General features: G+C 34.5%; 1 long non-coding RNA gene across 1 annotated transcript; it reads left to right on the top strand.

Moving 5' to 3' along the window:
* The first annotated feature begins 19641 nt into the window (after nt 1-19641).
* On the top strand, nt 19642-20179 carry LOC118987841 (uncharacterized). Its single transcript, XR_005066649.1, has 2 exons — nt 19642-19698; nt 20077-20179. It is a non-coding gene; the product is annotated as an uncharacterized LOC118987841 (long non-coding RNA).
* Nucleotides 20180-23318: the final 3139 nt, after the last annotated feature.

The raw sequence follows: 23318 nt of genomic DNA, 5'->3' as shown, positions 1-23318 counted from the left end.
AAGCTGGAAGAGAAACTATAAAATGTGTTAAAAATCTATTTCAAGTTACCCCAAAGGCTATGTCCCTGAAGTGCTTTAATGTCTGTTTCAGAGTTTTTCTTCAAGAATTAATCTAGTACTCAAGTCTTTAAAGTTGCTTTCAGGAAGGAATTAGGAGATGAATAGAGTTAAGTGCTTATTAAATATTCTTTGCAATCATCTCTTTTGTACCATGATTCATTGATCATTTTCTCTGGGGAGGAGAAGTAACCTCTCACCCATGAGAGGGTGAGTTGTGTTGTAGGTACCAGTCACATTCCTCCACTGTGAATAACGACTACTTAGTAGATCCTAAGCACTTAACAATTATTTGTTAAGTGAATTAATTTAAAATTTGTTCAAGACCATTGAAAGAGATAATACGTATTGCATATAATATGCAGGCCTCCTATAATAGAACAATCTAATTCACTCTTAGAAAAAGTGGTTAAAAATTGCTTAAATCCTGCTATGTTTCACTGGGCCAAGACCAAATTAACCATCATTTCAGCTCCATTAGCTTGATTGTATAATGAGAATTGGAAAGAGAATTTATTAGAAAACACCTAACCTGTAAGTCATACTAAACTAAATTAAACACACTCTTAAAGCAGTAAATTGCCATCTGTTCTCTTTTTCTAAGAGCTACAGTGTTTGAGATTAAGACTGCAAAGAGAAAATGATGTGATGTTGAAGAATTACACAGTGTGAATTATGCAGATTACATTCCATCACTTACTCAAAAGAATATATAAAATCATATCAATATATTAACATTTAACATTATGTAACGTGCTTGCTTTTAAATTCTTTTTAAATACTATCAGTAGCAAATATAAGGAGTGTAAAACAGCAGCAGAGAATTTAACTGTTCTAAAATTGTATTTGTATTAACTCATTCAAATGTATACAGGTCTGTGGGGGAGGGGCAAAAGCAAAAAATATATACAATATATTTTTCTTTGTTTTATTGTTAACACTTCTATATGGGTTTGATTACTATCCGTGAACACAATGTAACTTCACAAAAAGAGAAAGCAGTATTTTGTCCTTGATCATTAAAGTTCAGAATTGAAATAAAATCCCTTACTCCTGTTTAGTGATTAGCTGAACTAAATTGACTAAACATAGCCTAGTACAAACGCACAGTGCTGAGGTTAGACAGTGCAGTCCCAAGTTCCACATAAATGAATAGGTAACATCTCATGACAAGGATCATCCAGTCTATTTTAAAAAAGAAAAAGTGTCATCTTTGGAATTTGAGTAACTGATCCTTCTTTGCATCATTTGATGGGAATAATCACAAATGAGTCTTAATCCAAATGTGTTCCAAATATATATTCTTCTAAGGTCATTGATTTTTGTTCACAATTGGTCCTGCCAGGCCTGATTCCAAACTTATAAATTCAACCAATGTGTTTCAAAACTTTTAATGTATAAGGGGTATTTTTAAATGAAAGACAATTTCTATCTTTTAACAGGTTATTCTTTTAATATTTTCTGCTTGTCCTAGGTTCGGAGACTCAGTTACACTCCCACTTGTGGCTTATAGAATTGTTCTCATTTATTGCGAATCTTCCGGACTTTCCTGTTTTAGCTTCAGCACACACCAGTGACCCTCAACACTGCCACCTCCACAAATCGAGAAAGATTCAAACACATAGTTAGAATAACTGACCACTTGTATTAGACCCCAAACTCCTTGTCAGAAGGCTATTTTCCATATGCCTAATACAGATCAATGTTGAAGACATAGAAAAAGTTTAAACAATTTTTAATGTTTATTACCTCTCAACATCAATTTGTTTTAGAAAATTAATATGGGGAAACAACATATAATAACTATCTGTTACATTTAAAAGACTAAATTTGTGGTTGCAGTGAACAATATTTCATTTCTGCCTTCAACTAGCATAAAGTAGAAAAGCACTAAACCGACCACAGAGCTCAGTAAATACTTGGAACTTATCATTTGGTAAAGGGTAACTAGAGAAAATAGACAAGATAAATAAAATAGTAATATGCTAGGTAATAAGTACAATGGGAAAAATAAACAATTACAATGGATAGATACAATTTAAAATGGTGATTAGGATAGGTTGCTAATGAAAATTTCATTTACACAAAGACCTAAAAGCTAACACAGATTGAGCCATTCAGTTCATGGGCAGTAGTAACCTAAGCAGAGGGAACACTAAGTGCAGAGGCCATGAATGAATTTGCATGATTTAGATGTTAAAGAATAGCAAAAGGTTGTGAGAGTCACTGTCCGAGAAGAGGGAGAGGAAGAGGAGGAAGAAGAAAGAGAAAAGGGAAGAAGGAGAAGATGGAGAAGAAGGAAGAAGAGGGGAAAGGGAGAAGAAAGGAAGAGGACATGGGAAGTGCAGGGGGAAGAAGGGAGAAGGAGGAGGAGGGGGAAAGAAGAAGAGGGCAGGCAAACAAAATTGTGGAAAAAGAAAAAAGAGGGAAGAAAAGAAATGAAAGCAATGGATAAGGCAGGAATCTGGATAATCATATGGTAGATGCAGGTAGGCTGTTAAGAAGAGACGTTGCCCTGGTTGGGTGGCTCAGTTGGTTGGAGCATAGTGTTTTCTGCCAAAAGATGGTGGGTTTGATCCCTGGTCAGCACACATACCTGGGTTGTTGGGTCAGGCCTGATTGCGGCACCTGTGAGAGGCAACTGTTAGATATTTCTCTTTCACATCAATGTTGTGCTCTCCTCTTCCTTTCGCTCTCTCTCTCTTTCTCTACGTCTCCCTCTAAAATAATCCAACCAGAAATGAAAGATATACTAATTGATAAAATAAACAATTTATAGGAAAACAACAGCAGAGTGGATGAAGTCAAGAGTCAAGTCCACTCTAAAATCAATAAACACATCTTTAGGTGATGATTAAAAATCATAATACATTTAATATTCAATTAAAAATTATCTTCTAACTGTCATAGGGAGAGGGGTTGGAGAACTGGGTAAAAATGGTGAAGGGATTAAGAAAAAAGCTCACAGAGACAGTCTATCAAACGTCATTGCCACAAAAGGTTTTCTTTGCTTCAGATACTTCTTTTAGGTGTCTGGACATTTTTCATGTTTAAAGATAGTACAGAGCAAAATGGACACACACACCTTAGATCAAGGTTGCTGCAACTCATAATTGTGAACAGAAACTTTCAATATCCAGTAGCCATAATCTGCAAGTCCTTGTGAGGCTGGATATATATATATATATATATATATATATATATATATATATATATATATATAAAAGCCTTAAATATATATATATATATTTAATAATAGTCTCACCAGTGTACAAGTCAAACATAGCACCAACCTCAGGTATTTTTATCAGGTATACATTTTTAAGTGTGTTCTCCTATTGTGTAGCTATTTATACATATATTCTCCTTCTAAATTTAGTCTTTATTATATTTTCTATTACCATTTAGTCCCCTTCTATCCCCCTCCTTCCTGCAATCACCACACCGTTGTCCATGTCCAAATTCTTTTTTCATTTTACTCAGTCCCTCCACCCCTTCATCTCCCACCTCCACTACCTGTCATTCTGCTCTCCATCTATGAGTCCGTCCCCATTCTTCTTGTTAGTTGTTTGTTCACTAGATTCTACATATGAGCGAAACCATATGGTATTTGTCTTTTCACTCAGCATAATGTTCCCCAGGTCCATCCATACTGTTGCAAAGGGTAAAACTTTCTTATTTTTTATGGTCCAGTAGTATCCATTGTGTAAATGTCCCATAGTTGTTTCATCCACTCATCTACTGATAAACAGTATTTTTAATAGTGCATTTTTATTGTATTTTATTACCATTTATCCCCTTTATACCATCTTCCACCTCCCTCCTCCCACCTCCCCATATTCAATCACCATATTGTCCACATCCATGAGTTCTTTAGGTTTTTTTTCTCCAACAGATTCTTTGAAGATCCAAAAATTTGAACTTTGATAAAATTCAGTTTACTATTTTCTGTGTGTGGATTGTGTTTTTCACCACCAAAGTTGTCATAAATATGGATTATTTTATAGGTCTCCATTATCAGAAATAGTTATTCCCTCTCTATTTTTAAATTGCTGTCTTTAAGAGATTATGAATAGAGCCCTGGCTGGTGTGGCTCAGTGGATTGAGCTCAGGCCTGCGAACCACATGATGATGGTTCAATTCCCAGTCAGGGCACATGCCTGGGATGCAGGCCAGTTCCCAGCAGGGGACACATGAGAGGCAACTGTACATTGATATCTCTCTCCCTCTCTCCTTCCCTTCCCCTCTAAAGATAAATAAATAAAACCTTTAAAAAAGTGAATAGATATCAAATGTTTTCAAATGCTTTTATATATCTATTAAAATTATCATATAAAATTTCTTTAGTGTTTTAATGTATCTCATTAATCACTTTTGAATTTAGAACATGTCTTAGAATCCCAAATTAAGTGCTAATTGTTCTTGATCCTTTTAAATACTGGCAAATTTGAGTTGCTTTATGTTACTGAGGAATATTGTGTTTATATGAGGCATATTAGTCTTTAGGTTTAGGTTTTGTACTAGTTTTTAAAAAAATATCTGTCTTTTATTGACACTAGAGTAACCCTAGCTTTTTAAATGTTGAGAAATCTTCCCTATTCTTCTATTTTGTATAAACTTTTTATAGAATTGAAATTATTTCTGTAGTAAACCTCTTTCAAAGCCGAATTTCAGTGATTCTGCACCTCCTGGTATCCATGGTCATGTGTGATCCTCGTCCTCTGATTGTGGACTGAATCTAGTGACTTGCTTCTAATAAATAGAGTACAGCAGAGGTAATAGGATGTCACTTCTAACATTAGGTTATAACAGACTGTGACTTGGTCTTGCAGGCTTTGTCTTTTTTATACTCTCTCCCTCTCTGGCTTGATCTGATGAATAAGATGTCATGTTGTGAAAAGATTTATGAAGTGGCTCAAAGGGCAAGACACCTGGGGAGTCCTCCAGACAAGTGCTCATGAGAAACTGAGGCCTCAATTCAACAGTCCGCAAGAACTGAATCCTGCTAACAGCACCATGTGTGAGCAAGGAAGCAGAACCTTCCCAGCCAGCCGCAACTGACTAGAAATGTGAGAGACCCAGGGTGTGACAAAGCTATTTCTCAACTAAGTTTAGGTAGGTTTGTCTTCCACAAAAAGTCTCTTGTTTTATTTACTGTATTTTTCCATGTATAAAGTGCACTATTTTGCCCAATTTGTTTTAGGGAAAAATAAGGGTGCACATTATACATGGGTAGTAATTGAAATACCTTATATCTGTTCTTATGTTTTGTAATTATTTGTTATAAAAAATGTCTTATACCATAACATGTTCAAAACTGATTGCTAAAATTTCTTTATAATACAAAAACCAAATATCTAAATATAAATAAATAAATAATAGAATTTAAAAATAAAATCAAAGATTTTTTTCCTGAGTGGGCAAAAAATGTGGGTGCACATTGTGCATGGGAGCACATTATACACAGCTAAATACAGTCATTTGTCAAATTTATAGGCACAGAATTTTATTTATTATATCCTAATCATTATTTTAATCTCTAGGTTTTTACCAATGTCCTTTCTGTTCTGTTCTGGTTTTGGTAATTGTGTCTACTGTCTTTATCTTTCACTGACTGGCTAGAAGTCTGTCAAATTTGTTGTCATTTCAACAAACCAACTTCCATTTATTTCTTTGCTGTTTTTCTGGTTTCAGTGTCATTGTCATCTGCTGTAAACTTCATTTTCCTTATTGTACTTTCTTTGGGTTTAATATTAATTTCTGTGAGCACTGTTTAAGTTGCACTAAATGAATTTTGATTTGTTGTGACTTCACCTTTTGTGACGTTACTCACAAGTTTAATTTCCCAATACTGATTTTGTAATTAATTCTAAGTTAACTCTGTTATTATGTGAGAACATACTTCCAATTATTTTAATCCCTTAAATGTGTTAACATGTGTTTTTGGTCCAGAAGAGGGACTATTTGGGAGAATATTATATGTGCATTTTAAAAGAATGTGTCTTGTGTTGCTGTTAGACCATGAATGTGAGTTAGGTTATGTTGTCTGAAAATGTCCAGAACTTCTTTTTTTTAAGATTTTATTTATTTACATTTAGGCAGAGGAGAAGGGACAGAGAAAGAGGAAGAGAAACATCATTTTCATCATTGTCCTTATATTACTGCTTCTTCAAAAGTACACTTTCTGAGGTTAGTATAGGCAGTCAGTTTTGCTCTGGATTAACATTGGCAGTGCTTATGCTTTTCCATTCTTTTGCATTTAATTTGTCTGTAGACAGCCTATAATTGGGCCTTGTTTACCATTAACTGCTACCTACATTTTAATTGATATATTTATGCTATTCATACTTAGTACACTTATTCTTATTGTTGGATTATAATTGATTTTCTTTTTTTCTTTTTTGTGTTTTTCCTTTTTTACAGCATGATACTACACTACTTCAAGTGTAGTGTAAGAATTTTACAATTGCTTATTTCCAATTCTACACTTTCAACAATGGTCATACTATCTTTGCCAAAAAAATTTCATAGATCATTGCTATTATTTTAAAAATAAGTCAAATATATTTTGGAGTAATTAAAAATAAGGAAAATAAAGTTTATTTTTGTGCTTTTTTACCATTTCCAGCACTTTTCACTTTTTTGTGGATCTAAGTGTCTTTCTGTTACCATATGCTTTCTTCCTGAAGCCTCCTCCAATATGTCTTTTAGAGTAATTTTAATGATTATAAATCCTTCTAGTTATGTATGTTTAAAAAACATTATTTTTCCTTTTCTAAATTTGTAACTGTGATTGTATTTATAACATTGCCAAGGCCTCAGCAATGCCTCTGAACCACAAACTGGGGATGCCTTTTCAAATGTGGAACCCTCTATGGGCCGTGTAAGATGACAAGTGAGCTTACAAAATGATTCTCATGATTGTTTTTTTTTTTACCAGATTTTAAATTTTAGTACACTTTTAGGTTCACGTAAAAGGCAACATTTTCTATATATTCCCTACCCCAACACATCTCTCTAAAGATGCCTTCTTTTGTTTTCTTGTTTGTAGTTTCTAAGAAGAAGTTCACTAGAATTCCAACACTTATTCCTCATGTATAATGTGTTTTTTAACTCTGGTTTCTTTTAAAATTTTCTCCCTAACATTAGTTTTTTTAGAAGTTATCTGTTTAACTGGTTTTGTTGGCTTCCTTTTTCTTTTTTGTACAAATAAAGGATTTATCATACTTGTGGTTCTTTGAGTTTCTTAGATGTGTGGTTTTATATCTTTCACTATTTTTGAAGAAATCTTAGTCATATTTCTTCCAATTTTTCTTCCAATTTGACACTTTTCTTTTCATTCTGGGGTTCCAATTACACATGTGTTAGACAATTTGCTATTATCCTGTGATTCTGTCAAAAGTTTAGAAATAGCCAAAGTAAAACCAATGAATCATTAAAATAGTCATTAATTTTATTGTGCAACAGCAAAAGGACAGCTTATAAACCAGGAATATTCACACCAAAATATGGAATGAGGGTCAGAGATATATTTTTACAAGGCATCCTATAGAGTGAGAAAGGAGCAAATGTTTTTCACAGTGATTGGTCGTGATATTAGAATATTCATAAATGATAGGGAATCAGTAACTGGTTACCCCATATCAATTTTGAGAAAGAGTTCAAGTTTTGCTTATGATTTCCAGAAGCATAAGAAAGAAATTATCCAGTTCAAGTTAGGATTACATGAGCTATATTAAGCTTTCTTTGTATTACTAACCTGGTTTTGGCTGCCCAGTTTTCAAGAGAGACAAAGTAACAAAGGTCAGTATTTTATTTTGTTTTGTTTCATTTTATTTTATTTTATTTTATTAATAGTTCTGAGATCTTTGCCCTTTTTGTCCACTTTTTAATCACTTTGAAATTCTATTTTGGTAATTTATTTTGACATATATCAAGTTCATACACTCTTGAGATGTGTTGAATTTGCTAATAATTTCATGTAACATATTTACATCTTTATGTTATTTATTCATTTTTATGTCTGACATTTCCATTTCACTCTTATAATGTCCATAACTCTACTGAAATCCCCAAATGATCTTACATATTGTCTACTTTTCAAAATAAAGCCATTTGGTGTAGTTACTTTACTTTCCCCAGTAGTCACAGCATCTGGGTCATCTCCAATTCTAGTGTGTTTGATTATTTTGTCTCTTTGCAATGTGTGTGTGTGTGTGTGTGTGTTTGTGTTCATGCAACCTGTCTTGTCTTTATTGTTTGATTTTGCAAAACAGTGTAAGAAAGTGAATACTGTGATAAATAATATTTACATGCCTCTTCTTTCCTATAACTTTCAAGTATGTGGGAAAAGGTTAGGATGCATGAGGTATGTTGGATTTGGGTGTTGAGCTTATGGTTATGTTTTACCATTCATTTCAAATTTCTGTAATGTTACCTTTTCCTTTGTGTGAGTGCTGGCTTGTTGGAAGAATTTTTTCAATGTCCCTGTTCCACTCTTAGCTTTAGACTTTTCTTATGTGCCCAAATATCACAGAAGTTCTCTCTCTACCCTCCTATTCCTCCTCTGGTCATAGAAAACTTTATTGTTATTAAATCCTACTGATTAAACGTGTGCCCCCCAAATTCATGTGTTGAAGTTCTAACTCCTACTACCTCAGAATGTGACTCTGTTGGGAGACGTGGCCTTTAAAGTCCTGATTAAATTAAAATGAGTTGCTTAGGGTGGGCCCAGGGCAATCTGACCTGTGTCCTTATAAAAAGAGAACGTTTTTACTCATCAACAGATACCAGGAACATGTACACACAGAGAAATAGTCCATGTGAGTACACAGCAAAAATGTAATTCAAACATTGATCTTGATCTTGGACTTCTGATCTCCAGAACTCTGACAAAATGAATTTTTGTTGGTTAACCCACCCAGTCTGCGGTATTTTGTTATGGCAGCCCTAGCAAACTCATATAATCAACGTTCTCTGTTTCTGTTGGAAAAATGCGGATGTATTGTCCCTTACTGATGTAAGCATAGCCTGTATTCCTGTACCTTTGGCGTTGGGCTATTTCAATTCTCTTGCATCTGTCTCTCCTAGCATTAGTTGTCCAGTTCCCTGGATGCAGTAAAATTTCCTTCTTTTACCCAGATGTAGTGTTTTTGTTTCATTTGTTTATTTTCCCTGCTCTTCCACCACAGTTGCAATGGGTGTTCAGACGTATCATTGAGAGTTCAGTGTTTGCTACCCTTTTTATCCAGGAATTAAGTGTTTTTCCCTTAGGACATCTCCTTTTTAAGATTTCAAGGGCCTATGGGATAAAGGAACATAAATACAACAGTAGATATAATCCAGTGTGACACGTTGCCTTCTAGACAAATGTAGAGCAGACTAGGAAAACAGAGCCATGTGAAAATATTATACCTAGGAGGATTAGAGAAGCTTTCATCAGAGTAGTAACAGGAGAATTAAGATTTACATCAACTATTTAACTTCTCTGAGCTAGTTACCATACTATTAAATAAACTGGTGTGTTTAAAATATAAATAAGTACCACAACAGAGGAACTTTCTTGAGATTGGCAAGATGAAGAAGATTTATATATGTTTCATAGAAAAGAAATGTAATAGAGCTGGTTCTATTAAGTTCCTGAAATGAAATTTAGAATAGAAATAGTCAGAGGCAAACATTTGTTTGCACTGAATGAAATTCAAGTGAAATTTAGCATCCATGCTAAGAAAAACTGGTCAATATACAATAAATCTCTATTGTAATAATTCCTGTATAAAAAATATTCCACCTGGAACAATCATTCTAAATTTACCTTTTTCTTATATGAATTACATTTAAGATAATATTTATCTCAAAAATATTTCTTCAAATATTTCTGTCAAGTTGTCCTCCTAAATAATTAGTTTTCATTAATATGTATTAAGGATTGAGTCACTTTTGGACTAACATTTAGATTTCACAAATTGAGACTTTCTACTTTTGAGTTTAGCAATTTCTGCAATTTAACATTAGTAATGATGCAACTGTTTAGAAGCAGTTTAATATTAAAGTGCTCTTTATTCAGTTTTATAACTGCAACATATGTGTTCAAAATAATTCTTACTTCTACCCAGAACTGTAATTTTTCCACATGGAATTCCAGGTGGGCATCAAAGCAAGGGTGGGAGGAGACAGGACAAAAGGTGAGGAGTGCAAGCTGGTCATGTCTTTCCCCTGTAACTTCTCTCAACCTCTCATGTGGAGTATGGCATCAGTGGGTACGGGTAAGTATAGTTGACAGTGTTTTTGTTCATTGTTGTGTTTCTGGTTTCCTTCTGCTCAGAGCATATCACTGCCCTGAATAAAACAGGGTTTCCTCTTCTGAGTGCCAACTGCCACCTGTCATCCGGTACAAAATGACATGAGGGGAAATACTAGCATATATATTTTACATGGGTAAAAATGAAATATAAAAATAAAAAATAGTGCTGTCCAATTAACATATTTAATGGCATGGGGAAGACTGTAATGTAAATGTATCTAATTGTAGGCCAAGACAGAAAGAGAATACACACAGATTAGTATAAACATAACAGATCAGGTCACTAGGAAGTGCAAGGTAGCTAGAAAAAGAGATTTCCCCATTGTGGTACATTGGACAAGAACTCCAGGAAGAGCCAATGCTTATAAATGCAAAAATACATGCATTAGTACTCACTGGAAGCACCTATCAACAAGACCTGGCATCTGTTACAAACCAAAGCACTTTGGAAATTTAAGGTAACATTAAAGCTAATCGCTTTTACCATTTAATGAAGTCCTCTTTTAAAAAAAAACACTTCAGATATTTTGAAAGAAAGGCATACGCACAAATTTTATTAATTACTTTTTGTCAATATTCTGGTCTGTATTATAAAATGGATAAAAGATTTAAAACAAAGATTTCAATACAAGTGAGATAATACAGTATTTGTTTTTTACTGACTGGCTTATTTTACTTAGCATAATATTCTTCAGTTCCATCTATGCTGTTGCAAAAGGTAAAATTTCCCTTTTTACTGATGCATAATATTCCTTCGTGCAAATGTACCACAGCTTTTTTGATCTACTCACCTACTGATGGGCACTTATGCTGTCTCCGACTCTTGGCTATTGTAAATAACACTGTTATAAATGTAGAGGTGAATATATTCTTTTGAATTGGAGTTTGGAGATTTTTAGGGTATATTCCCAGGAGTGGGATTGCTGGGTCAAAAGGCAGCTCCATTTTTTTTTATTTTTGAGGATCTTCCACATTGTTTTCCTCAGTAGCTGTACCAGCCTGCATTCCCACCAACAATGCACTAGAGGCATAGATACATGGAACAGAGTGACAGCTGTCTAAGGGAATGGGAGAAGTCAGGAACTGGATGAAAGAAGGTAAAGGGATTAGCCATGACCCATGGACTTGGACAATGATGTGGTGATTAGCCATGACCCATGGACTTGGACAATGATGTGGTGATGACTTGAGGAGGGGTGCAGTGGCTGGGTGGAGGTTGGTGAAACGGGAAGAAGTGAGGACAACTGTAATAGCATAAATAGCACAAATAAAAATTTTAAAAATGGATAAATAATTTAACAAAAAATAATGATTGAATAACTGTATCTAAGGCATTATTTAAGCCAATATTCTTTAACAACTTGTATCATCTTTGGTAGAGTTTATCCCATCCTATGTCTTACTATGTAAGTTATATTTGTTTCTATCATGAAAACAAACCACCAAACTTTAGAACATAAGGGTTTCATAAAATCCATTTCAATAAATACTAAAAAGTGCACATTGAAAGCATATCACAATTTCTGTGTGATGTTCTTATGAGGGTTTTGATTTTGTTCTTATCATTTAAATCTAAAGATTTTACCATTTATTTTAATAAACATCTCTTGCCATTATGAATCTTTTTAAGGGTGCAGTATGGGCATTATTTACATTGTATTGTGGTAAATATTTGAGTCACATAGTTTTAACATGCAGAGTAGGCAGAAAGCACTCTCTCTCTTAACACTTTTACATTTAGTTCAAATGAAAAAAATCATCCTAGAATATAATTGTCAAATTAAATTAGCATCTCTTAATTTACTTTGTCAAAATAATAAAAATAAATTTATTTTTTATTTAGTTTGCCAAAATAAACTATATGCCAAAATAATAATCTGGACCACAAGATCTGCTAAATTTGAAAAATAAAAATAATTTCACATTACATGTTGGTTATTGTTGAAAGAAAAGTAAGTGTCCATGTATTTTTTCTTTCTTGAAACCAGGAATATTGTTTTATCATGTATTGACAAGAGAATGGACTGTCAAAAGCCAAAAGACCACTAGATACTACAAAAGTACATGTATACACATAATTGCCAAAATTAGAAGCTACATATATACATTGAAAGTTAGAAGGGTTATAATTGATAAAATTTGTACCTCAATGAAAATCAAAATTCATAACTACACACAGCAATAGTGAATTAATCTAATGAGTACAATCTGAATGAATATAGCTAGACACAAAAGAGTGCACTTTATAAATTTTTTCCATTTAGTTTTTTTTTTTTTAAGGCAAAAATAATTTATTATGTTCAATTTCAAGGTAGTGGTTATCCTTGGAGGAGGAGCGGGTGGGTAGAGGTGAAGATGAAATGAGTTCCACAGACACTGGTGATAGCTTTCTTGGTCTGTCAGTTACATTGGTGTGTTTACTATGAAAAATTCATTAAACTATAATTTATTGTTATGAGACAATTCTCTATGGGTCCCTTGCATACATCTGTGTTGTGTAAGCAGTGACATTGGCCACCTTTTATCCCAGATTATACTTTCAAGATGTTAATAGAGAAATGGCCTTGGAAGAGGGAGAAATGTATCCCTTCAAGGTGGAGATTAGATTAGTTTCTTGAGTAGTGTAATAAAGATGATACTTCTTTCTAGGCAAATGTTTGAGTACATTTGTTTGAAGCCCTTTATAAAAGATGGGATTTCTCTAAGTTCAGAGTTCCTCTCCTCTGACACAGCCCACTGCATGTGAACATGTTAAGGGATCCTTGTTGGATGTCCTTGTGGAACCGAGGACCATGAAACAATGAAAAAGTTCATGTATTAGCTACTGTTACTGTTGTGAGTTATAATTTGTCCTGTATTTCTTCCTCAGTAGTCTTATGGATTCTGTCAGCATCTTTGAATATGGGCATGCTAACTTGCTAGAGTGAGAGTAAGGTGAAAGCTCAAACCCTTTATTTTGACACTAAAATAACCACTTAACAGAAGTATACTTTAATAGAAACTAAAAAATTACTTGTGCTTCCCTTGATTCCTTATAAATTATAAACTGAAAAGTAAAGGAAATGTAGAAGCTAAAGAATATTTCTTCTAGAAGTCACACACACTCAAAATAAACCCAAACACCTGCTAGTACTTAGAAAACAATAATCTAATTTTTGCATCTCGGTGCATTAGTTATTCTTTTTGGGAAGGGATCAATACAAAAGGGCATGGATTTGTTAAATCTCTGTGTTTTTAATTATATAAAAATTTAATTGAATTTCCATTTGTAAAAGTGCCCTAAAATATGAATTACTCTGTTTCACATGAGGGGGTAGGTTTGAGAGTGGGAGATGGAGGTGGGTGAGTGGGGGGCATAGTGGGGTAAAAATGGAGACAATTGTACCTGAACAATAAACTGTACTTGACGGATACAAAAAAACTAACTTCAAACCTAAATAATTTGCCAAAAATCACATTGATTTAAAAAAATGGTGGACTGGGTCTGGAATTTAGTTTTCCTACCCAATCACATTACTTTAAAATAAAAAGTTACAATGTTAAAAAAGACTTAAATATAGCTTTATTTTATCTATTTTGTTGAACAAGAAGCAAAGATGGATGCAAAATTCAGTATTTGTTGAGTGAGCAATAACATTGTATTGTTCACAGAGGACTCTTTTTAAAATTATTTATTTATTTATTTTTAGAGAGAGGGGAAGGGAAGGAGAAAGAGAGGGAGAGAAACATCAATGTGTGGTTGCCTCTCATGTGTCCCCCACTGGGGACCTGGCTCATAACTCAGGCATGTGGCCTGGCTGGGAATTGAACCTGCAACCCTTTGCTTCACTGGTCCAATCCACTGAGCTACACCAACCAGGGCAGACTCTTTGGTAGAAGACACAATGGCTGGAAACAGTCTGATAATAACTTATTGGGGCAATGTTTAAGTTTTTGGAGTAATTGAACTCATATCACATTAAATTATAAGTATATTATGAAAGAGAGCATAGATAGTAATAGCTCAAAGCATAGAAAACAGGGAAACTGAAGACAGGCAGCTTAATTTATGTTTTCCAAAATTATTTAACAATTTTGTTGAGGGGAAACCTAAACCTTGATCTCACTAAAATGCTCTGTCTTTATAGTCATAAATTTTTCCTAAAAAGGCAAAAATAATAATCTTTCTGTTTGAGAAATACATTTATGGAAATTTATGGCAAATACTTTAAGGCATCATAATTTCTTATATTTTAATATGTGAATATTGAATAATTTCTACCTTCTAAACGTAGAATAATGAGATCCTTTTTTGAAAAGTGAAAAATCACATTGATGATGAATCATTAAAACCAAAACTCAGGAATTAGAAACAATAACCAAATATGGTAGAATAATACACATTCAGGGTTTTAATTCCCATGGCGTGCAGCTTTCTCTACAGCAGTGTCAGTGGCTCAGCTCATTCTAATGATGTTTAGAGCAACAAGAAGCAAAGACACAAAAATGGCCTAATAAAAATAAGTTGTCTATGGATGGTGAAAACATATTATTGTATGAAATATTCTGCACAAGGCCCTATGGGATCCCTTCCAGCTATACAACTAGGCTGGCTTTCATTACAGGGGCTGTTCTTCTGGGATTTTTGTGTTGCTTTTCAGTTGTGATAGAATAGAAGTGAAGGGATGAGGATAGCGAGCCTGATTGGTTAATCACTCTGGGGACATGGACTTATGAGCTGCTCACCAAGCTTTACAAAATATATAAAATACAGTTTTTAAACTATTAAGCAGGTAAAAGAGGTTTATAACTTAAAGGGAAAATTGCTTTTGGGTGCTGATATTTTCATGGTCCTTTGATCATTGCCCTCACCTCCCTATTTCCTAAATCAGATAATTTTAGTTAATAAATAGGGATAATTTTTGTTTTATTACCATATTTATAGATATAGTGATTTGATTAACTTGTTAATATGTTCTGATTATGACAAGTTATGCTATGAATTAACTAAGATTATTATAGCATAATTGCTCGAATATTGCTTTTTGCTAAATCATATTAATAAAGAACTTCCCTTGTGAGAATGTATTTTTTCATAAAATCCCCCAAAATATTCAATAGAAATCAAAACTGTAATGAACCAACATATGAATAAAAATGGCGAATGTAGATATATAGGAGCAATTCATTGCCTGTATGCTATATGTCTCAAAATAATAAATTCTTGCGAATTATGGTAAAAATATTCTTATTGAGACATTACAAGCAAAGATCAAAAATTCAGTTTCATGGCCTGCTTCTTTTCCTGAAGAATTGCTTAACATAATGGGATTTTTCAAAATTATTTATTTCCTAGTATTTTATTATTTGATAAGGAATTATAAGAGTAACTTTTATTGATAGTATTAAAACCTGTTCAAATTATTAGTAAGAATATGTTATCATATATATGAGTAACATCGTGGTTAACCATGACTGACTTGACAATGCTTATAGTTCCAAATGTGTTTGTATAATTGAATCACATGGGTAGATTTGAAATTAAATAAAATTAAATTAAAGATTGTGGCTGATTTTAGTTTTCTGTTAACCCAAATGCTGGTGCTTTTCATCCTTTGAAATGAAAATATGGGTAACAATGTCCCTCTTCTTTGAGTTCATCTGCCTCCCAACCTCTGTAAGACAGGATATGGTAAATCCTCGGACGGGAGGATCAGATTTCATTGTGTTGAGTAGTGAAGGAGACAATAAACTGAAGATGGCAGAAAAAAATATTTGAATAAGTAGTGATTCCACTATTAAAATGTTACAATCAAGAATTAACTTACTCAAATAATTAAGATTCATTACAAAGCATAATTTTTAAAAGACTTTTAGCTTAGTATTGCATGGGTGTGAGTGGCAAGTACAAATGTTTCAGTTTTATTTGGCTTCATGACAGATATGGATCAAACCCCAAGCTACCCAAATCTGCTATATAAATTTTGATGAAGCAACCTTCTCAATGGGGTTTAGACAACATTAATGTTACCATGGCCAGTCACGGGTAAGTAGACAATGCAAGTCTAGTTGTTTTAGGTATTTTTTTTTGGATCACTTTTACACGTAACAGACAAGAATAAGCTTACCACGTTGACAAGCTTTTCAGAAACACGGGCTTGGTTCTGGGCAGTGTCCTCTAGGGCCAGCAAGCAAGCTGGAAGAAGTTCGTTCATGGCAGGTATGTTCAGAATGTTCTTTGTCCTAGTAAAGTCTCTCTTACCAGATGAGGCAAGGCTGACTGGGATTTGGAAAATGTGCCATTTTATTTAGTAACATTAGTCTGAATAGAGTCAACCAAAAAAGCATGAGTTTCCAAAAGTCAACAGTTCCTCTAATCTAAGCATATATTAAAATTTATTAAAATCTATTTCTAATTTTCTGGTGTTCTATTAGTTTAAAAGAGTTAACAGCATATATATTATACTGTGACATTATTTTAGTGAATATTTAGGGTATTTTTATTTCATTTTCTCTTAAATCAGTCAGAGCCAAAAGCAGGATTACCATTAAATGCAATACATTTTTTCCTCTAGCGGTAACTTATAAATTCCTTGAGGAAGTTCATGGAAATATTCAGTGTGAATAACAGTAGAATCACTGAAACTTATCTATATTATGAAGCACATTTAATTTAAAACCATTTTCTCCAAATGAATGTTATGACCAAATAGCAAATACCTGAGAGAGGATCCTATAATGAAAATCCTGACATAAAGTTAACTAAAACAACTCCAGAAGTCAAAGCTCTGATAAAAATAAATTGGATTTATGTTTGTTTTGTGTATTGCCTATTCCTTGCAAAATGGAACAGTAAGGGGGAAATCAGCAGTATTTACAATAGTGTTAAGTCTAAAATATTTTCAGGTTTTAATAGTCAGTTATGAGTTATATGAAAATCTGCAAAGAAAGCAGTATATACCACTATTGGTAATTAACCAATCCCTATAATTTATATTTGCTTGAACCTAGTAAGGATGCCATTCAGTATGTAATTTTGCGGGAAGTCCATACAGTGAATAAAAATACTAGGTATACATGAACTTCTAATTGTATGTTTTATTTCAGCTTTAAACCATTTTTGTAAAGTAAAAGTCTGTGGGTAGCCACAGCTGGTAGAAAGAGAAAGCACTTGCTACTGCAGAGAGTTTGATCGTGAAATGCTTGAGCCGACTCAAAATGGAGAGGATCTTGTCATAAGCAAAACAGTCACTGGGAAAACCTAAACATGTTCTTAGTTTACTGTTACACTGGTTTTGACATAAACTTCCCACCTCCTTTTTAATCCTTTTCCTTAGATGCCATTTCTGTGAAATTTGAAGCTTTTAAAATCAAGAATCGAAATCTGGAGAGTATCAAGGGAAGTACAAATGTGTAAAAATATTGAGTGTTAAGTTTATCCCTAATAATTTATTCTCTTAACACCCTTGCGAAGTACACTTCCACTGCTATTTCCATTTTGAAGGTTAAAAAAATCTATAAACCTAGAGACTTTTAAAAATGTCTAAGCAAGGAATATCTCAACCAAAATAAAGCCCCATGAGAATTTTATTTGAGATTTAATAACTCATTCTGTTATGCACTTTTCCTCACACTTCCCATCCATTACTTGTCAGAGGACAACTTAGGAAATATGGTTAAAATGGCACCAAGAAAAAAATCGACCGATTCTTAAGAACTTACAGGGGAAAAAAAATACAGTTAAATTGCTCTTAAATTCATTCAATTTGTATATTTTTAGAAAATGTATGTTCATATATTTAAAAAATAAAATAAAAAGCTAAAACAGCGGCCACTGTCATACCATTTTCTGGTGTTGATGTGGACACCGGCCCACAGCATCCGCATCATTTTGGATGAAAGGAGACATTTACATAGACTACTGACTCTGGTGAAGGAAAAGGGACAGCGTGGCTTTTCTCTCAAGGGGAGCAAAAGCCACAGCCCTTGCTGAGACTGGCCTCATTGGGTTTCTTGTCACATTACATGATGGTCCTCATTTAGTATACACAGGTTCGCTTTAGGCAGTTACCTTTTATAGAAAACAAAGGAGCCAATGCTGCTAATCAAATCACAGAAGAGGGATATTTGCAAATGAAAAGGCAAAAGTGATTGAACTGGCTACACTCCTCCTTGAAAGTTTTAGCATGGATTTTTGGAAGTTACTTTGAAGTAAATGTTTGCCGCTGGGGGTTGGGCCCACGCCACGCAGAATGGTTTCCTACATTTGTTACAGCCAATGTAATACCTGTTCCTCCAACTCAACCCGTTCTACATTTTATCAGCTTTTTGTTTTGTTTTATATTCCTTTTGGTGTTGAATTCCATGTTTTTAAGTGGCGTGCCATGTTGTTTTGTTTAATTTCTGAAATTAAAAAAATTTCAGATCACTATTTACAAATTTATCTCTGATGGAAGATTAAAATTTAGCTATTTTGTGCTATGCTGCTAAAATAACCATACCCCTATCAAACCAAGATAGCTCAGACTTTAAGTTTATTTTTATGCTAGGTGAAAGAAAAGACATGACAAATTAGATCTCAGCATGCTGAGTCAGGAGAATTTTGTAAAACTGATACAGGGTGCAGCCAAGGTTGGGGGGGGGCAAAAAAAAAAAAAGATTTGGCATGGTGTCCAGAACCCAAAGTGTATAGGAATATTAGAGAGACATATAAGATGTCCTCCCCCCTCCCCTCTACAGGTGTGAGTTGGGGGAAGGGACAGATGGCGCGGGAACATGCAGGGCTGTTTTGTACACCCACAGCCTTACAGCTAATCCATGGCATGGTCATTTAACATATCTATAGCCTCTGGCAGGTCACTTGGATATGTTAAATGGCTGTGGCCAGGCTTGGAGCTAGAGGGATGAAGTCACTTCTCCCCAAGATGTAACTGGGGGGCAGGTCCCCTGAGTTACAGCGCCTGTGTGGGAGCTTGGAGGAGATAGGCTCTAGGACATGGGGCATACCTGCCCAGACTAACAATGGCCGCCCAGTAAACTTGTAATAATGCAGAAATACTGGCAGGTATAACTGATCGTGGGAAGAGTAGGAAATGGGGGTACAGAGGAAGATGGGCAGGGGAGATTTAAACCCAGACACAGCGACCATTAGAGAGAGACACACGTGGTCTCAACAGAGTTAAGACCTCCTCTTGCCTAGGTGAAGGATGGAGAGCCATGTGGTTTCAGCAGAGTTAGGACCCCCCTCTTGCAGTCATGAAAGAGAGAGCCATGTGGTTTTGGCAGAGTGCAGACCCCCTCTTTCCCAGGTGAAAGGGAAGACCACGCAGCTTTGCCAGAATGGAGATCCCTGCGGCCAGGTGAAGAGGAAAGACACAGGCTTTTGGTGGAGTGCCGANCAATGGCAGCCCAGTAAACTTGTAATAATACAGAAATACTGGCAGGTGTAACTGATCATGGAAGGAGTCGGAAATAGGGGTACAGAGGAAGATGGGCAGGGGAGATTTAAACCCAGACACAGAGACCATTAGAGAGAGACACACGCGGTCTCAACAGAGTTAAGACCTCCTCTTGCCTAGGTGAAGGATGGAGAGCCATGTGGTTCCAGCAGAGTTAGGACCCCCTCTTGCAGTCATGAAAGAGAGAGCCATGTGGTTTTGGCAGAGTGCAGACCCCCTCTTTCCCAGGTGAAAGGGAAGACCACGCAGCTTTGCCAGAATGGAGATCCCTGCGGCCAGGTGAAGAGGAAAGACACAGGCTTTTGGTGGAGTGCCGACCCCTTCAGCTTTGGTAGAAGAGGCCCACACGGCTTTGGGGTGCTCCCTTTGGCTGAGTGGCCTGGAAAGAAGGAAAGACTGACTGGAACTGGTACAAAGAATTCTTGCCAGTGGAAGGTACGGCATGACTTTGAATTAATTGTAGATCCTGCCTGGACAGGCGACACAGTTCACAGTGCCAGGGACCTGAAAAATGAACATATGCTCTTTTCCTGATTTACGGTACCTGGAGCTAGGACAGTGGGAGAAGGGAGCTGTGTGTGTGTGTGTGTGTGTGTGTGTATAGGTGTATACCCTTAAAGACTTTGATATTTTAATGAAGGCAATAGGCCTGAATAGCATTAAATAAACATTTTGTTTTCTTTTCACAAATCTCTGGCATTGAGAGATGTTTTTCCAATTGGCAGGGGACAGAAGAGCCCAATGGATATTAGTATACCATCCTTGGGAGGGGCCTCTGTTTTCTGTAGCAGTTTTTGGCATCCCTGGGTGGGCCAAGTATTGCCCCCACCTTGGACCTCTGTTCGGTAACAAAACAGCAAGTAAATGTGTGGTGGTGGGAAGTAGAGATTAATTTTAATAGAGTTTCTATAGACCATGGAAATTGTACAGCCCTGTTTATGATTTCTAAAAATCTCCTTTGCTGTATTCTCAGTCCACTTAATACTGTAGTTCTGTAGCCTTTCATCTGTGTCTACCTTATGCCAAATTAATCCTACTAAGCCATAAATTTTGTTTCCAAAATTAAAAAAAAATAATTACTCCCACCAGATATTGTTGAGTGAAAAGTGACTTTCTGCCTAATTTTCGAGATCTTGTAGATCATGGTCAGAGAGTTCTCACCCCATCACCCTCCTCTTTTACAATACTGTGTGCATATGAACATCTAATTGTATGTTTTATTTCATACTTAAACCATTTTTATAAAGTAGAAGCCAGTGGGTAGTCACAGCTTGCAGAAAGAAAAAGCATTTGCTACTGCAGAGAGTTCATTCATGAAATGCTTGAGCTGAATTAAAATGGAGGAGATCCTAGCATGAGCAAAGCAGATACTGGGAAGACCTAAATACGTTCTTGCTTTAAGATTAGACTTAAATAATTTAAGTGCATTTGAATAAAGTCTCTTTTTATCTAAGTCCCAATTTTTTAATCTAAGTGTAAGTTGCAGAAATATTACAGAAGCTTTCTGGGGTTATAGAGAGGAAACCTACCCTTTAGCCCACAATTTTGCTTCATGTCATTCATTTTTTTTTACTTTATTCTCCTTCCTGATCCTGCCTCAGTTTGCTCCTCACAATTTCTTGGGAATACTTAACACAAAAGTCAATTGACTTGCAATTACTTAAGGAATTTTATTTTCTCAATAAATGCATATTTAACAAAATAGGAAGTTATCTCTTACAATTATTTTATTTACCAACAATTAAGAAAATACTCATTCACCAACTTGGTAAGAGATTCTGCATAAGTCTTATATTACTGAATATTCCTAACAAGATAATTCTGTACTGGATAGTATTTTTTTACATTTTATTTATTTATCTTTAGAGGGGAAGGGAAGGAGAGAAGTATCAATGTATGGTTGCCTCTCATGAGTTCCCTGCTGGGAACTGGCCTGCAACCCAGGCATGTGCCCTAACTGGGAATCAAACCGCGATCTTGTGGTTCACAGGCCCACACTAAATTCACTGAGCTACACCAGCCAGGGCTGGATAGTGTTTTTATTAAACAGTTGTTATCATACAATAGGTTTAGAAAAATTAATAAAGAGGTATTTTACAGAATAAAGTAGATTAGCAATATTTGATTTTGATCATTTTCCCCTTGGTAGTTTATATATACATTTTTCAAAAAAGGTTACATATTCTATCATTTTGGCATAGTTATTATTGCTTTTCATATACAAATATAAATCATGTATATCATATATACACCAAATATACATTACATACATACCAAATATACATTTATTTACATATCTATATTATTATTACTTATCATATACATAATTCAGTGAATATAGTTTTCTCATGACCTGTGGAAATTACTTAGAATTTTATTGAGTTCCTATTTCAAAATTAATATACCTCTAAATTTTTTAGGAGTTATTACTGGTTTATACTCATTTACCTATAAGTAAAGAGTTTTACAGTAGTTCATACTTTTGTATTTCAAAATACATACTTTATGGTAAACCTACTGGTAAAAATTCTATAATAATAATTAAAATGATGTTTCTGCATAGTTTCAATCTTATGGTACATTAAAGAAAATTCATGTGTTCAAAAATAATTGTTTAGATTGTGACCCAGATTAAACTTCCAGAAATAGGATCTCTATGTAGGTAATCATTATTAACAGGAGATGTAATGACAAATAAACCATTACTATTTTACAATACTTTTAATTATATTGGAGGTAGAGAAGTTTCTTCAAATGTGTTACTCCAAGTTGTCTCTTGCCTAATTTCTGAAACTCTTTTATTTAAAAATATTAAATATACTGGGGTGACATTGTTAAAAGATTAAATAGGTTTCATATACACAATTCTATAGTATATCATCTGCATGCTGCATTATATGTTAACCACCCAAAGTCAAATATTCAGTCATCATACATTTGATCCCTTTTATCTTTTTTGTACCTCTCCATCTCCTTTTCCCTTTGGTAAACTCCATATTGTTGTTTGTGTCTAAGAGTTTGTGTTTGTCTGTCTTGTTTGTTTATTTGTTGTTGCAGTTTTATATCCTACATATGAGTGAACTCATATGACTCTTGACTTTTTCAGTCTAACTTATTTTACTTAGCATGATATTCTCCAGATCTATCCATGTTGTCTCAAATGGCAGTTATTTCATCTTGTCTTATGGCCCTACCACAGGTAAAGTGCTTGATTCCATGTTGTAGTTGTATACACAAATGTCTTAAACCTGGAACAATGCTTTATCTATACAAACAATTCACTTCTGCCTGTTTTATATTTCAATCCTCACAGCTTTACAAGTTGAAGAGTGAATACATAAACCAAGGGCTTTTATTTTGATATTACTCATATGCTTAGCATATGATAGATTTACCTTAGACTTCCTCATACTATCATACCCCTTTTAAATCTATGTAATATAGTTTTCTATGTTTAATCTAAATTTTTTCTAACTTATCTTGTGAAAATGACCAGTTCTTTTTTCATATAGTCTATTTTA

The sequence above is a fragment of the Sturnira hondurensis genome, unplaced genomic scaffold, assembly GCF_014824575.4.
Source record: "Sturnira hondurensis isolate 20B ecotype Veracruz unplaced genomic scaffold, ASM1482457v3 Scaffold0005329, whole genome shotgun sequence".
NCBI classification, from domain to species: Eukaryota; Metazoa; Chordata; class Mammalia; order Chiroptera; family Phyllostomidae; genus Sturnira; species Sturnira hondurensis.
The sequence above is the reverse complement of the archived record's forward strand: the minus strand, read 5'-3'. Positions and strand labels throughout refer to the sequence as shown.